Consider the following 8,108-nt stretch of genomic DNA (forward strand, 5'->3'; position numbering starts at 1 on the left):
GAGAACCTTCTCTACCTGCCAGAGTCGGGCAGCTCAGACCACGAAGGCACGTGGTGCCTGAGACTCGCTGAGAGAATGACAGACTTCTGATGCCCACGTCGGCCTTCCAGGGCTGCCGCTCAGTGCGTGGACACCCAGACGTTGCCTCCTGCACTATTGTATCATTGTGCTGCCTCTTTATCTTGTTTTTTATTTTATTTTATTTTTTTGGCCTGAGGGCTTATGGCCAAACTCACTTAGGCAAATGCACATATGACTGTTTGGCTGTAATATTACTGCCAACACAGGCCAATCTCACCATCAAATTGCATACAATGCAAATCAGCACCCCAATATCACCTGCCCGGTAAAGCCATCTGGAAAATACACTTGGATGGTCTTTCCCCGGACATGTTGGGACAGCTTAAAGGAGGCATTTTCAGAAAGTCCACTCTAGGGCAATCTTAAAATCCATCTTGGATTCTTCACAGTGTAACAGGTTGGCCACGTGGAGGTTTGGCTTTCCCGGGGAAAGGAAGAGTTGACGGTAGCACTAGCACATGTCTCATTTCCTCCGTGACCCACTGACCTGAAGCGGTTTCGAGGAGCCCCATCCAAGGGGAAGCAGGGTAGTGAACATGCCCCCATGGAGACTCACTGGAAATGAGGGTGTCCTCAGAGGGCCCGCCTTCACCTCAAAGGAGGAAGCTTGACTCAGCACCCTCTTTATACCCTGAACCCAGACAGGATGGAGACTCCATATGACTTGAGAGGGCCCAGGAGGACCTAGAAAAATTGAGACCACAGCCCTGGCCGGATGGCTCAGTTGGTTGGAGTGTTGTCCCGGGCACTGGAAGGTCATGTGCTGGAAGGTCATGGGCTCGATTCCTGGACAGGACACATATCTAGGTTTCGGGTTCGATCTCCGGTCAGGGCACGTATGGGAGCCAACCAATGTGATGTTTCTCTATCACATTGATGTTTTTCTCTCCCTCCCTCTCTCTCTAAAATCAATAATAAATAAATAAAAGTTGAGACCACAGAGGAGGGGTGGGGGATGGGGTTGAGGGGAAAGGAAGGAGCGTGAATAAGGTGTGAAAGTCACTGAAGGCAAATATTCCAGGCAACTTTCTGGAGCTACACTGGGAGGAATTAGAGGGTGGGACGGTGAGTAGAGCCAAGAAACATTCTTAAAAGAGCAGAAATAATCTGCCAGAAGCCACGGGACCCTATTAACCACTGGTTCTGAGTCTCCCTACGCCTCCTTCCTCCAAAAGGTAACAAATAAGATGGTTGAGTTCAGCGCCTGAGTCATATACACCTGGATGCAAATCTTGACTTTGTCACCTGGCAGGTGTACGCCCTGCGACAAGTTATCTCCTGTCTCTCTGCCTCAATTTCCTCATCAATGAAGATGATATATAACTATCTTGGAGGATTATGAGACATGATGGATGAAAAGTGCCCAGCACATAGAAAATGTGCAGTAAATATTAGTTGCTGCTGTGATACTGTCTTTCCCATCCTTAACTCTTTATGTGGTGCCTGTGATAGCTGGTGATTGACAAAGCACCATTCTCCTCTGGGCATCCCAAGGCCGCGCCGAGTGCTCAGGATGTCCCGTTGAGCTTGTATGTGCTTACAGTCAGCAGAAATTGATTCACATACTAGATTTGTCCATCACCATCGGCGCCAGAGTCCTGATCAGGAAAGACCTTGAGCAAATTAAGGAAAACATTCAATGTCAATAAGTGGATTTGAATCTTCACCAAAGTGGGCTCTTATTCAAATGAAAGAGTATAAAATGTGAAACTTCTTAGAATGATCTCTCTGTATAATCAGGTGAAAGCTTTGGCCTTTTTTACATTCCAGAGAGAAATGACAAGAAATGGGCCTTGTCAAGGACCCCAAATTCACCACCAGAAAGAAAACATCTAGAACCGTGGTTCTCAACCTGTGGGTCACGATCCCTTTGGCGGTCGAACGACCCTTTCACAGGGGTCGCCTAAGACCATCCTGCATATCAGATATTTACATTACGATTCATAACAGTAGCAACATTACAGTTATGAAGTAGCAACGAAAATAATTTTATGGTTGGGTCACAACGTGAGGAACTGTATTTAAAGGGCCAGAAGGTTGAGAACCACTGATCTAGAATATCTTCATAGTAGCTCTGTCACACACAAACTTGTTGAAAAGTGGTTACACATATCTTACAAATTTCTGAATTTCCATTGAGGGTGGGTTTCCCCAGTGTTCACCCCGAGGGCGTGGGGGGTGACTTAAACTCTGTTGGTTGTTTTAGAAGAACAAAGGGACACCCTTTGGTGATGAGAATATCGCATCTATTTTCTGCTGAATTACCCAGTGAACTGTCGTTTGCCATCTTCCGCCTTTGCATAAGGAGATTTAGATTCATGAAGTCACCTACTCATCTTTGAAAAATAAACTGCTTAGGAAAGTAGCTCTGGTAATATTCATTTAAACAACTCTCTTTTTTTTTTTCCATTTCATCACAGTCGTAATTAATTTCATGGCTCAGGTACACGAAGAGATTTAAAGCGATGTTTATGAAATGAATTAGCCTCTCCCTCATCTTATTTAGAGTTCTCCATTGTGAATAGACTCAGATTGTAATGGGGAGGCAATTTATGAGAACGCTCTCTGGTGTCCTTGATTCCGTATCCTCTCAGAGGGTTTATTATTTAGTTCTTTTCCTCCCTCGGGGCCAGAAGTCAGGCCATGTGGCTGAAAGACAGCAGCTTTGGGATATTTTGATGGAGCTAGGGAGGAGTGAGGCGGGTAGAAAGGACTGGAGTGGGGTGCATCCCTGGCTTATCAGTGTGTAGCAAGCACAGCATGAGTGGGGTGCAAATGTAATCTTTAGCTCCCCGTGTGTGAGGCCACATGCAATCCTGCTCAGCCCTGGAATGGGGTGGGGAGACCTGGTTCTAGTCCTGCCTCTGGCCTGGAAAAATCACATACTCCCCATGGCCTCCAACTTTCTTGGCGGTAAAATCAGGAGGTTGGAACAGAGAACTCTAAGGTGTCTTCCAGCTATGAAGTCTCACGATTTTCTGATGTATCAATTCTACAACTATTCACTTGGCTACTCTTTATTTCCACTTGTCTTTTGGGTTTAAGTAGTCGATTACATGCATACACAGACATCTTGAAAATGATGTCTCTTTACCTGTCTTGGTCCATGTCATGACCAACAGGAAAAAAAGACTTGAGCTCATTACTAGAACTCTCTGTGTGATCCTACAGCTGTGAGTCACGTGTGACTATCTCATTTAACATTGTTCTTCCATTGCATGCGCACCATTTCAAGTGCTCCACGTCCATGTGGGTTAGTGGCAACAGGACAGGACAGGACAGATATAGAGTGTTGCCATCACCACCGAAACTTCTATTGGACGATATTCTAATTAGAAGGAAAATCACTTCTAAATAAGAGACTAGCTCTTCCTCCTGATCCCAGAGTGATAAATTGTGATCTCCAAAGCCATCCCATAAGCAAATAGTCTTCCTTGGGGCAGAATCTCAAGCACCCCAAAGCCCTGCTTACAAATCTCTTCCCCACCAGCTTGTCATGGGGTCTCCCCACCCGCTCTTGCCCATTTCTCTCTTCTCCTCCCACCTGCCACCTTCCTCCTCTCTGCTGATCACTGGTGTCTGGTAACCCTGATGTGATAACTCAGGGAAACAGCAGATGGAGAGGAGAAAGTACAGCACTTTCTCTCCATTCAAATGTGCCCTTGGTTATAGGGCATAATATTGTTTGGTGGTTAGTTTTAACTGGTCATTTTGAGATAATTTTAGATGTACAGATGAACTGCTGAAACAGCATAGAGTTGTTGTATACCCCCTCATACAGCTTCCCCTACGTTAACACCTTACATCCCCGCAATACAATGTTTAAAACTAAGAAATTAATGTTAGTGCAGCTCCATTAGCTACGTTGCAGACTTTGTTTGGATTTCACCAGTTTTTTCATTCTGTCCTTTTTCTGTAATTCCATTGGCTAGATTGCATTTAGCTGTCCTGCCTCCTTATCTCTTCCAATGAAAGGCTCTTCCTCCGTCTTTCCTTGTCTTTCATGACCTTGACACTTCCGAAGAGTGCTGGTCAGTCATTTTGCAGACTGTTCCTCAACTTGGCTTTGCCAGATGTTTTCTCATGATTCGCCTGAGCCCCTGTGTCATTGGGAAGACACTCCCGAGGTAACGTAGCCTTCGCAGTGCATCACATCAGGAGATAAAGGCGTTCCCTCGGGCACAGTGACCCTTGTGAATGCACATTCAACAGTCCTGGTTCTTGTGTCTTAGGACTGTGGCCGATGGTGTCAGGGGTGGGAATGGTAACAGAGCATCCTGGGAGACAGTAGCCATGGGGTCTTCATTGGATAGATTCTGTGATGCAATTTGGGGGTATTATTCCTTCTTCTCTCACCCTCCTAGAATTTCTCCAAGATTCCTCATATCTCTTTTAATGAGTTTCTTTTCTGTTTAAATCAATCACAGTGGGTTTCTGCTGCTTACTACTAAGAATGCTCACAGATGGAGAAATGGGAACCAGAGGTGGTTATAGGAAACAGACCTCGAGGTAATGAGGGAAACCTGGGATTGGTTAGCAGGCCTCGTCGGGGCAGATGGCAGAAAGAAAGTGCAGGGAAAGATGAGATTCTGTGAGGGCCTATGGCACAGCAGCAAACTGGTTCTCTGAAAACAGTGCTCATGCGTGGTGGGCTTCAGGGGACGTGTGACTGCTGCCAGACCATGGTAGGAAGGCTGTGGGGAATGAAAGCTCAAAGGGTGGGTGGGTATCTCTACATGGGATGGACAATTAAAGAAAGCACACATATGTACGATCTTGGCCCAAAGCATGCTTAGAAAATGCGGGGCTTGCATGACTGTTACAGTAACCTCTTATTCTTGCAGCCGTGTGCCTGAGGAAGCCAAAAGCCAAGCTCAACCTTGGATCCTGCAGGCTGACGAACTACACTGCCAGTTGCATTTGCAGCCTTATGAGGTCTTTTATGCAAAATTTAGGGACTGATAGTCTCTGCTGAATGCGACTGAGATGCCAAAAATCAGTTGATAAAATGTAGTTGAAGGAAATCTAAAGACTTGGAGTTTGGAGAGAGAGGAATGTGGAATAACCGAAACACATTCCCTCAGACCTTACCATGTGTCCCACGAGGACAACCTCTCCATCAAAGCATGGAGAAAGCATGGGTGAGGTGAGGGCCAATGTTCTGTAAGCCATTCTCTACAGGCTGGATCACTGGCGGCCTTAGGAAACAGCTACTCCTGGGGGCCCAAGGCATCAGTGTAGTCTTCTCGTCAGAGAGGTAGCTTTTTAAAAAAATGTTTTTATTGATTTTAGAGAGGAGGGAAGGGAGAGGGATAAAGAGGTAGAAATATCAATGAGAGAGAGAGAGAGAGAGAGAGAGAGAGAGAGAGTGTCAGAGACAGACAGCCTTCAGCTGCCTCCTGCATGCTCCCTCCTAGGACTGAGCCTGCAACCCAGGCATGTGCCCTGACAGGGGATGGAACCAGGGACCCCTGTTGTTCAATTCTGAGCAACACTGGCTGGGCAGAGAGGGAGCTTTTGGGGAAGAAATAAAGTTTTGACCAAAGTCCTCTCCCAGGAGATTTCGTGAAATCCCAAACCCCTCCCACAGTTACCAGTGTATCATCTCAACAATTAGGAGAATCCTCATTTCAGTTCTCCCCACGAAGTGAAGCAAAGGCTACTCTGGTCAAAGAAGTGGGTGGAGGTCCCTAAAGCATGCCGACTATGTCTAGCAAATACTAAACAGAAACTATGCTGCATCTTAGAGAACTGCAAGTCCTCTCACCAAAGATGCAGGGGGTTGCAGGGTACATCAATCAGCCAGAGTCCGTTACTGTTGCTTCTGATTAAGGACGGTCATTGATAAAGGAATTAAAACATAAGTGGTTATAGACCTGCAGGGTGAAGCAGAGGCTAGATGGGTTTTGGAGAACGAATGGCAGGGACCTAACCAAGGTGAATAAGTGAGGGCTCGTGTCTATACAGAAGCCAAGGAGCAAGCACCATGGAGAAGACCATCAGCAGCAAAGAGAAAGGCCTGAAACGCCAAGGCGCCACCAAAGAACCCCGGGAGGCCGCAGTCATTGACGTTGGAGTGACAGAAAGTGGGGTCCAACCCCCAAAAGTCTCTGCCTTCCCTCCAGGCTTCAGCATTTAGGAGATTAGGAACAAATAGCAGTACCTCTTAATGTTCACGCAGTGGGAACGGCAGCAGGAGAAGGGAAGGTTGGCAGCTGAGAGAAAACTTAAAGAAGAGAGAGAGGCTCTTAGTGATACGGCTCCACCGAAGTCTATACCCATGACCATGGACAACCAGCGAGCGTACGATGAAACCACAGTGGACCTAGCAATGAGGAGGTGGCTTCTGATGAAGCTGCAGATGGACTTGCTTCTTCCTTCCAGACAAACTTCTCCCAAGGTCCTCACTACATCAGACTGACCTCATGGGAGAGCCCTACAAGCCTGTGAACAGCTCACATGTTTATTACAGAAGAGGGCTGGCTCTGAAAATGATGATTCCACTGTGCATCTCAAGAGATTTCACAGATCTGATCGTTATTCATGAAGATTGTAAAGCACCCCATGGATTAATTCTGAGCCACTTGCCAAATGGATCAACTGCTCATTTCTGAGCAGTGTTCATCTGCGTAAGGAAATTAAGAGAGGAGGCAAGGAGCCCACAGAACACATACCTGAAATCATTCTGAACCATTTTACAACAGGCTGGGTCATTCTGCTGGGCAGTTGTTTGCATCTCTCTTTCCCCATAATCCTCAGTTTATCGGAAGGCAGGTTGCCATGTTCCACAATCAATGGGATTATATCTTCCTCAGATTTTACAGGTACATACTCAAGAATGAAAAGAAGGTGGGAATTCAGGAACTTTGGTCATGTTTTACCTTAAAATTAAGATGTCTTCAGAAAGGAACCTTTGATTCTAAATATGGAAACTACGGCTGGGTCCATAAGCCCCGGGAAATGGGGACACGTGGAAGGAGAGTCCATTTGCAAAGCACTGAAGGAACAGCACTGGGTTTTGCTGACAAGCCTATCTCGGATTTGTGACAGAAGACTCTTCAAAACGTCATTTACCTTCTCTCGTGTCTGGACAAAAGTGCTCACTGTTTCTGTAGGAAATACAAATAAAAGTCATTCTGGTGAGAGTTAAAAAATACAAAATAAAGTAAAGTAAAAAAGTGGTTGCTCTAATTGTGCGCCACCCTTCCCGGTGTGGTCTCCCTACTGAAATAAACAACGCAGCCCCTGGTGCCTTCTGTGCAGATGCTGGTCTACAGAAGTGCTTTCTTCTCCACCCCAACAAGCGAGAGCATCAGAAGTTTGCTTCTGCCTGGTTGGGCAGCAGGGCCTCGTCACCTTCTTGTTTCAGGGCTCTGTGCCAAAGGGTCACTGATGGTCTCTTTCCCCAAAGACATCACACCGTCTACGCCATGGAAAACATCATCGAAACAGAGCCTGCAGAGCAGGAAGTGGCAGGTGCATCGAGGTCCCGGTCAGATGTCTGTGAGCACATCATGCGGTGGCCACTGACTCAGGCATTCTCAGAGGCACCGTCACTCAGGCTGAGCAGACCCTGAAGGCACACGGAGATTGTATGAGCAGGTAGCTCACACGCTCAGTCTGCGTCCGCCTACTATGTTATGACGCTATGTTTCGACCCATACCTGGGCCTCACAGAGAATCCTCCTGCTCAGTCGACTGAAAATGAAAAGAATTGGTCTGAGCTACAGGGTGGGGCAAAAGTAGGTTTACACTTGTTCATATGGAAAATAATGCAATAGTTAAGAAATAATACAAGAATAAACTCTGTGTTTTGCATACTCACAACTATAAACCTACAGTTGCCCCACCCTGTAGATGGTTTTGCACAATATGCTGGTGCCAACCAGAAATAGACAGCTAAACACTTACACCCGGATCAGGGAAGGTCTTGAAAGATGGTAAAGAAATCTTTCCAGTCAGTATAACATTGGGTTTTTTTCCTCGAAGGAGATATGAGCCAAAGTCAGGCTCTATGGGTAGTGGTT

General features: G+C 46.4%; 1 pseudogene; it reads left to right on the plus strand.

Moving 5' to 3' along the window:
- Nucleotides 1–6,067: 6,067 nt before the first annotated feature.
- Nucleotides 6,068–7,128, plus strand: LOC102239101 (annotated as a pseudogene).
- The last annotated feature ends 980 nt before the right edge of the window (nt 7,129–8,108 follow it).

Source organism: Myotis brandtii, unplaced genomic scaffold, assembly GCF_000412655.1.
Source record: "Myotis brandtii unplaced genomic scaffold, ASM41265v1 scaffold351, whole genome shotgun sequence".
NCBI lineage: Eukaryota > Metazoa > Chordata > Mammalia > Chiroptera > Vespertilionidae > Myotis > Myotis brandtii.